This window comes from Callithrix jacchus, chromosome 19 (genome assembly GCF_049354715.1).
Source record: "Callithrix jacchus isolate 240 chromosome 19, calJac240_pri, whole genome shotgun sequence".
Lineage (NCBI taxonomy): Eukaryota > Metazoa > Chordata > Mammalia > Primates > Cebidae > Callithrix > Callithrix jacchus.
The window spans coordinates 46,989,246-46,998,466 of NC_133520.1; the positions used below are offsets into that span (position 1 = coordinate 46,989,246).

Consider the following 9,221-nt stretch of genomic DNA (forward strand, 5'->3'; position numbering starts at 1 on the left):
ATGTCACCCAGAAACAATCCTTATCACTATTTTCTAGGGCTTAACATATGATAGTGTCTATGTTTAGTCATGTGTATATAAAAAAAAACGGTATTACCTTGATGCATTTGTAGATATGTTTAGAATTGAAATGCATTAAATTATAAAATATTTATTATGCATCATATATTTTTATTTCCTTTCCATAAACATAAAGATATTCAGATACCAAAAAGGAAATCCTTTATAATGACATATAAAATATGCAATATGACAGAATTATGACAAATTTGAAAAAATGATGTGATTTTATATCACAGAGTATCAATGGAAATTAGAATATTTGATAACATGAAGACATTATTATTAAAAAGAATAGATGAGTCTTTAGTTGATCAACCACACAGAAGGAAATGGAGGAGGTATAATAGAAAACAGAGTTTAGAATGACACCTATGTCATCAGTGTATGCCATTGATTAATTATCCATGCCATTTACAAGGTCAGGAATAGAGGAGGAGATGTAGGTTAGAGAAAAGGCAGCTGTGCTTCTGCTACATGCAAAATTGTGCAATTCCTTGGTGCTCTGTGAGTACTCTGTAATTAGAAAAAATAAATTCTACTTGAGCTTATTTAGAATTTGCTCCCCCCATGGATGTGTGTACACACACACAGGCACACACACACTCACACCTCACTTCACAAAATAAAAAGAAAATGTATAGGACATTGTGAAAAAATACAACAACAATAAAAAATATGTAAAAGCTTAGTAACAATTTTGAGTGTGCCCATGTAAAGATTAAGTTTATTTCTCTCTCCAAGAGAATAAGCATTTTCTATTCTGGTGGAAGCTGAGATAATCAGAAGTAAGATGATAATTACAGTGTTAACTTTAAAGGTTGTTCCTTTCCCCTCACTCCTAACATCCAAAATCATTAAATTCTGTGTTAAATTAATTTGCATAAAACAGCTTTCAATACAATACAATCGATAAAAGCATTTTATCTGTCAAATCCAAACATCGAATGAGACTTCCAAAATATGTATGTCATATCCAACAGTAGTTCACAAAAATGGCCATTCTCCTCTCATATGGAGAAATCTGTGCCATAAAAGTAGAGTAAATGAGTTTACTTTCCAGGCAAGTCATTTAAAGTTACTTTAAAGGAAAAAAATAATGCTTCCTAATTAGCATTTCAATGCTTTCAGTTTGAAATGAAGCAGTTCACAGTAACTTTCCTATTGAAAGCTTTAGGAATTTCTAATTTACATAGAGACAGCCAAGACAGGTTTGTCACACCATAGCAATTTCAGTGGAGTTCATGAGTTACTGCAATGTCACTTCTGCTTTACTACATGTTCAAAGTACTACACAGGTTACAGGAAATCTGTCATGTGCAGGAGATATGCTATTTGAACCAGAGGAAAGAAAGAAGAAAATAATCCATTCTGCTCTCATTCCAAAATTCTTTTTTCCTCTGGTCACTTTTATGTCTAGCACTTAATACCTGAAATCGATAGATCAATAAATAAAAATTGAATTAAACATGATTGGGTGGAGCCAACTTATCTGGAGACAAAGAAAATCTATCATTCCACTTGACCCTGGAGCTTGCAGAATTTTTGCTGCACACAGTTTTACATGCTAAGGGAAGTTTCATTCAGTGACACATTTTAGAAGGCAATATGGTTCTAGAGTGAGAATGACCTAGTTTTGAATCCCAGCTCTACCACTCTTGTGACCTTTGGCAAATAAAATTCAGACTTTCTGAGCCTCACTTTTCTCGCAAGTGTGAGATGGGAAATAGGAAAGTTAATTTTCCATGGCCTAGACTCTTTCTTAGAAAAACTCTCCTTGCTAAATATTTGGAGGTATCAGGGTACTAATTGAAATTAGGTTTAAATTGTTAAAACATTACAACTGTGGTAAAGGCTACAAAATCTGTCATTTTGAAAATGCACAATTTGCTTTTGAATATCGCATTAGGACGGATTATCACTGTCACTATTAATTTTTAAAGAGTTGCTCCCAAGTTCAGAAACCAAGAACTGGAAAACTAAAGGAAGAATATGTATTCATCTTGAGGTAATAATGAATACAGATTAATGAAAAGGAATGAAACCAGGTTAGAAAAATCATATATATTCTAAGTAAACTTAAACTTTGGAAAATGTACCAATAATAGTTTACAGTGTTATGGGATGGGCTGACAAGCTGCCATTGTCAGAGTGTGTAAGAGGTAGAACAGAAAAGAGGACTCTGGGGAACATCACCATTAGAGTGGATAAGCCAGGATTCTACTCCACCCTGTGCTTTGTCATGGAAGAAGAGTCTTCCCAAAATGCACATATATCTGAGAGGAATGGTGGTGAAGCTGCCTGCACCTGGAGTGAGGATAATTAAATCACTTCAGAAGAGATAGGTTATAGCTGAGCCCCAAGGGCTCCAAGATCAAATCTTTATCTTGTTCAAAATGTATCTGGGTTCTAACGTCATCCTATTTTGTTTTCTTCAGGTCTTTAGGAAAGTAACCTTAAATATATAGCCAGATATAAGCTCTGTTATGGTTGGTACTTACCCTTGGGTCAGAGACGGAAAGAGAATGGACCACTTCGTGGCTCTTTTGCTGTCTCCATCTTTTTCGCTCTCACCTCAACAGGTAGTAACAGAAGAAAAGCTGACGGTCCCAGAAGAGCTTCTTGTCAACACGTAAGAAGCCACTATGGAGAAATTGCATGTCATAAATGGTTCTAATCCACAGAAGCGACACTATATGCCATGAACTCATGAGGAAGGATATCTGAAACTATCAGACACTAAAGACGAGGGAATATAGTAATAAATACTCCCAATTGTACTGTGTATTGTTTTGTCTCTCTAAAACATCAATTTACATGCATTTCATAATTCATGTAGTCAAATAATAAAGTTATGCTCACCAACACTTGCAGATTCTTTACTGTAATTCCAAGAAAATGTATCTTGCATTTCTGCCATTGTATCTGTATTTCTTCAAACACAGAATGAGGGTGCTCAGGCAGTGTCCATGTTTCGGTTTGTTTTTGAGACAGAGTCTCACTCTGTCACCCCGGCAGGAGTGCAGTGGTATGATCTCGGCTCACTGCAACCTCCACCTCCCAGGTTCAAGCAATTCTTCTGCCTCAGCCTCCCAAATACCTGTGACAAGAGGCACGCAGCTGTAATTTTAGTAGAGACGGGGTTTCACCGTATTGGTCAGGCTGGTCTTGAACCCCTGACCTTGTGATCCACCCGCTTTGGCTTCCCAAAGTGCTGAGATCACAGGCGTGAGCCACCGCGCCCGGCCTAGCAGTATCCGCATTTCTTAGCATCCTCTTCTGGAATTGTTAGGAGAATTCTGCTAAAAGTAACACAGACACTGTTTATCAAAACTGTTAATCAGTTATTTCCTCCCAAATAACCCTCCAAGTATATAATGTTTTCCCCACACCTGCAATGTGACTCATGTAGTACTCAAACAATCCTTCTGGAATGTAATGCTAACATTTCAGATTTTTAGAATTCTTATTTTTCTGGGTTTACATACCTCATACATAGTAAGGCACATTTTGAACTAAGATTTGATGGACTCTTTTTGATCATATTTGAATGCAAAAAGAGATCAATTTATTAGGTGACTCAGATATTCAAGGAAATTATAGAAATGGTCCTAATTATTATTTTTTCCACTCTCCAACTCCCATGAAAATGTACACTATTCTCCATTTGGATAAACTTCCTTAGTATAAGCGGGACTGGAGTTGGTGTGATTGTCACTACTCTGGACCATGAGCTGGCACCTGCTGATCTCATTTTCTGAAACACTTACTATCAGTTTGAAACTCCAAGAAAAATGATTACACACTATATTATTTAAGGAGCACAAATTAAACCAAAAATAAGATATCATTGCACAGTTATAAATTATTAAAATTTAAAAGTTTAACAATTCCAAGTGTTGGCTAGGATAAGAAACATAAGGAAGAAATTATGAATACCTCACCATGCGATTGTGGAGATGGAAAATGCTGCTTCTTTGTGGGGAAAAAATAATATTAGGAGGGGTGCAGTGCTCACGCCTATAATCTCAGCACTTTGCAAAGCCTAGGCAGGAGGATCACTTGAGCCCAGAGGCTCCAAATCAGCCTGGGCAATATAGTGAGGCCCTGTCTCTACAAAGAATGAAAAAATTAGCTGGGCTTGGTGATGTGCACCTGTGGTACCAACTACTTGGGGGCTGAATGGGAGGATCACTTGAGCCTGGGAAACTGAAGCTGCAGTGAGCCACGATTGTGCCACTGCACTCCAGCCTGGGTGACAGAGCAAGACTTGGTCCCAAAGAAAATAAAAACACTTTAAAAGATCATTTTAAGTTCACATACACTTACCCTATATCCCAGTGATTCTGCTTTGAGGTACTCAAGATATATGTCTGCATAAAGATGTGTACACAATTGCTCATAGAAGTTTTATTTATAATAAGAAAAAATTGAAAACAACTCAAATTTCCATCAGCAGATGAATGCATAAATTATGAGGTAGGAATATTATTCATCAATTAAAATAAATTATGTATGACAACAATATGAATCTTAAAAAAATTATGCTGAAAGATTCCAGATATAAAAAATAACCTGCAAAGATATGGACATTTAATTTCAAATTTCATATCTGGAATTTGAAATCGAATTTGAATTGAAATTGAATTTGAAATTCTGAATTCAAATTTGGACTTCCATAGCATTGATATGGAATTCTAGAGGGAAAAATATTATGATGACAAAATATTTAGTTGCCTGGAACATGGAAGACAGAGTACTTCAAAGGGCCCAGAAAAAATTTTCTGAAGCAATGAAAATATTGTACATCTTTTGTGTAATTCATTACACACACATTTGTAATGAATCATTAAAAAGTACACTGACAAAAAAAGTGGGCATTTTATTGTATGTGAATTTCATCTAGAAAGTGCATACAATTTTCTTATTTTTAAAGAAATAACCAACCTTTTTGCAGAAAATTTTTGTACCATGTCTCAACCATCATCTCTAACAAACAATTAATAGCAAAAATCTTGGGCATGTTACTTTAACATGAAGGACTCATTTGTAATGGTGAAAACAAGAACAACATTATACTTAGGCACCACTAATTTGGAAAATTTGCAAGCTTCTATGAAAATGTCATCTGGTCTCTAATATATGTTGGAACTTAACATCAAGCATCAAGGTGTCATTTTAATTCCAGGTTTGTGTGCTTGCTGTCCCTTAATTTGGCACCATGGCTACATTTAGCTAGTGATACAAAAAATAGTGATAATGATGGTCAGTTACTTAAACTCTTCCTCTACAGAGCAAATAAAACCTCATATTTAGAAATTCTTAAGTAGCTACATCTGAGTCTCTATTGTTCATATATTTTCCAGAAGTTATATATGATTTAATATATTTAAAATTCACATACCTGTTAATCCTTAAGTCTGAGACTGGCCATTGCCTTCCAGAAGTCATGGAACCAGAGCTTCATGCTTAATTTAGCTTCATGCTAAAATATACATGATGGGTATACATCTTCAAGTGGCCGTCCATTTCCAAATTTATTAGCTTATACATTTCAAAATTAAATTTTTAATGTGTAATCATTTAAACCCACTTTCATAATGACTTTATCACTTGCATTTGCTCCCAGGCCCAAGTTTAAACCAAAAAAGCCCACTGTTGGTTCAATCTATCTATGTTTATTCTTATGTTGGCTTTCATTGAAACCGCTTCACCAGCTCTGTGCAAGACTGCAGCTTGACCAAACATACCAAAAGTGGCTTCTGCTGCAGGCGCCAGCATCTAGATTTGGGGACTGCAGTAGTGACCAGAAACTTGCAGACGCCAGAAACTGCAGAGCCCCAAAAAGGGAGTTACAGCCGTGGCTCAGGAAGCCCCTAGGTCGGAGGTCCCCAAAGGGCTACAGCTCTTCTCTCCATCTTGTTGCCTGCAACACAAAGAGCTTGGTGATGGTGCGGGAAGCAGGAGAGTGTGTTTTTTTTGTTCCTTGAGCTACTGAAAATTTGGGGTTACAGCAATTGGTATTATTTTCCCACAGATATACTCAGGAAAAATGAGGTGTCCTTTTGAAGGAGATAAATTTATATGTATTAATATTGAAATATGCTCACATTATTCTATCGTAAAATGGAAATACTTAGAGCAGTATGTTCAATATGAACCCATTTAAAGCTATGTAGCTACATATGCCTATACTCTAATATTTATATACAAACATACATGCATGCAGGTATACATAAATTTACTCTAGGGTCACCAAAGAGATTTTCCATTAAGTAATGTTTAATTTTACTTTAAGTTGTCAGTGTCAAAGTAGATGTGCATATGCATATACTTGGGAAAAAAGTACTGAACCATACTTCAAATAGCTTAAGAAGACATGTTTTTATGTTCATTTCATTATATTTAGGCTATTTGCAGAAAATATACAAAAACAAAATTACAATCCAAATGTACCTGCATATATTCTAGGAGAAATAAATGTTTGAGTGCAAAACAAATATGAGGTTATGAATGATTAGTAACTAATGAAAAATAATCTAATCTGTTCAACAAAGGATTCAATGTATTTTTTAAAATTGGAAGACACTCAACAAATATCCTCTTTGTCCATACCATTATTACTATATTTTGAACATTAAACAAAATCTACATACGCCCTTTGTAGTAGATACATAGAGTTTTGAAGGTTTTATCTCCACCTTTGGTCACTGAAAGAATTTATGGATCAATCTCTGACACCACTAAGAATTATCTCATAACCAGACTGGATTGCTTACAGAAAGATGGATCATGATAATCACTCAATAACTATTTTCAAACGAATGAAAATTTTAAAAAGTGATGACCTAATTTGGCAGAAAAAAATTATCTTCCTTTTGTTAACATATAATTAACCTCTATATTTCTGGAAAAATATTAATACATACACATATAGCCAGTATATTTATTCATTCTTTATTAGTTCATTCATTCTTCAAGTATTTTTTTATATTCCAATGGATCAGGCATGATTCTAGCTGCTGAGACTGGAGTAGAAACAAGACAGACCATGTCTGAATGATGAAATCACAACTGAATTGGCATGTCTGGCACAGGATACGTAGTTATATTTTTACTACCATAAAAAAGAATTACAAGGCTGTAGAACAAAATGCTTTTTAAAATCAAATAACGACAATGCAAGGCAAATAATTGGCTAGACTTCCACCTATTGTTCATTAAAAGCTCGATAGCTGCTTAATTTCTGAACAGTGATGTACAGTTGAGAGAGTAAGTAATGGATCACGTTTTATGTAATCTGTACATAATACTTATGTAAATTTTTCATTTGATGTAAAAAATATGTGTTCTCTGTCTTCTTGAAACTCAGCTATAATTGTACTGAGAAATGGAGGAAGGGTTAGGGTGTATATGTGAATCAGTTATTTAATTAATACTCTGTTGGTAGCAAGATATAAAGGGAAATAATTTTAATCATGGTAAAACAACAATATTAAGGTTTCATATCATTTGTACTTCCAAAGGAAATTTATTGTAATTTGTTTTTAATTGACATGACATTGTAAATGTTATTCCCCCCCAAAATAAAGTGCATCATTTCTCTTTTAAAGTTAATTTTAATATTCTGTATTTCAATCTTCAGTTTTTCACTGGGTTTTAAGAGTCAAACATATTGATAATTTATTACCTATACAGTTTTAAATACCATTTTCTTGACCTATTGTTTTGTTAGTGCTTATTTTAGTCAATTTTTTCTTAAATTCAATTTGAGATAATATCATGGATAAACTACAGAGTCTGTGTAAAACTAACAGGTAGTAAGAACATTTTCATCGACTTTGAGATGAAAATGTCACGGACATTTATAACACATGCATGTGGAACACATTTTAACTTACAAATAGTTTGTGTTCTATTTCAAGAAAGTGTGAATTATATGAAATGAAGACTTTTAATTTCATAGAAACAAAATGGATTTGACAAATATCTTCCCATGTATAAATTTGATGGTTAGATAAAATGTTACCAACATAAATAAATAATAATGCAATTTAAACATTTGTTTTTGTAATACCTCTAGAACAATAAAATAGCTACTGAATAAATACGATTTATACAAGCCTTTAAAAAGAAGACATCTGCTCTTGTGTTGTTTTCTCCCTCATGTAGTGAGGTCATGTAACTTTCAGGATGATAGTGCGGTGAAGGCTCTAAGAATGACTTGCTAAGTTCGTCCTCCTGTGAGTCAGTATTCTCTACAGGTACTATATTATTAGTGGACTCTTTGAGAGACAATTTATTTACTAATTTCCATTAAATACTTTGACTCTCTATTTACTGGTAGATTCCTCTCCCATGATGACAAAAAAAATAGACCAAAATGTATTCTATTGCAGGGATTATTAAACTTTAGCAAGAATAAGGATCCCCTGAAGGGATTGTAAAATGCCAATTGCTGGGCCATATCCCCAAAATTATGATGCAGAAAGTTCAGGGTAGAAATTGAGAATATGCCTTGCTAACAGGGACTTTAGAATTACTCTTCTAAATAAAGGGCCACATTCTCAAATGCTTTTGAGAATTAATATTCTAAATAAAGGGTCAAAATGAGAGAAATGTATTTTCAGAGCAAGTTTTTAAGCTTAGCAAAACATTTTATTTTCTTGAGACTTCATTGCCTTATTTCCTACACACGAAATAATCCAGATAGATAAATTTGCTTGTAGGGAGTAAGATTTTCCTACTTCCTTTTTATTATCAATGTATAGTTCATTGCTCTGCGTAAAATACATTAGATACATTTGATTTGGGAATAGACTATGCATTTAATCCAACAAGAAACCCAGAAAAATAACTGAAATGTTACATTAAAAATTTAGTATTATGTTTATTTTCTTTTTGCAATTCATTGCAGATTTAATATTGCAACTATTATACCATAAACAATTATATAAATTTTCTGCCAAATTCTGGCATAGTCTTCAATATTTAGATGTTTTTGTAGACCAGATTATTTTTCTTTGTATTAAAATTGTGGTACATAGCTGACAGTTTTATCAAAGAAAAAAAGCAATATAAATGAGAAGAGAAAAAAAGAAAAATTGAAATGTTCTTGCTATGACAGTGAAATTGAATTTTAGTCAAGTTTATCTGTAATA

At 33.8% G+C, this 9,221-nt stretch overlaps 1 long non-coding RNA gene across 2 annotated transcripts in view; it reads right to left on the reverse strand.

The window, feature by feature from the left end:
- The window catches only part of LOC118149508 (uncharacterized), a 61,926-nt gene extending 52,845 nt beyond the window's left edge, over positions 1–9,081 (reverse strand). The window contains exons 1-3 of one of the 2 annotated variants that reach the window (XR_004737031.3): positions 5,465–9,081; positions 2,923–3,160; positions 2,562–2,703 (exon numbers count right to left, since the gene is read on the reverse strand). This is a non-coding gene — a long non-coding RNA (uncharacterized LOC118149508). Of the gene's footprint in view, positions 1–2,561; positions 2,704–2,922; positions 4,539–5,464 lie in introns of those variants that run through there. The other variant, XR_013529645.1, reaches the window with a different exon arrangement.
- Between the last annotated feature and the right edge of the window lie 140 nt (positions 9,082–9,221).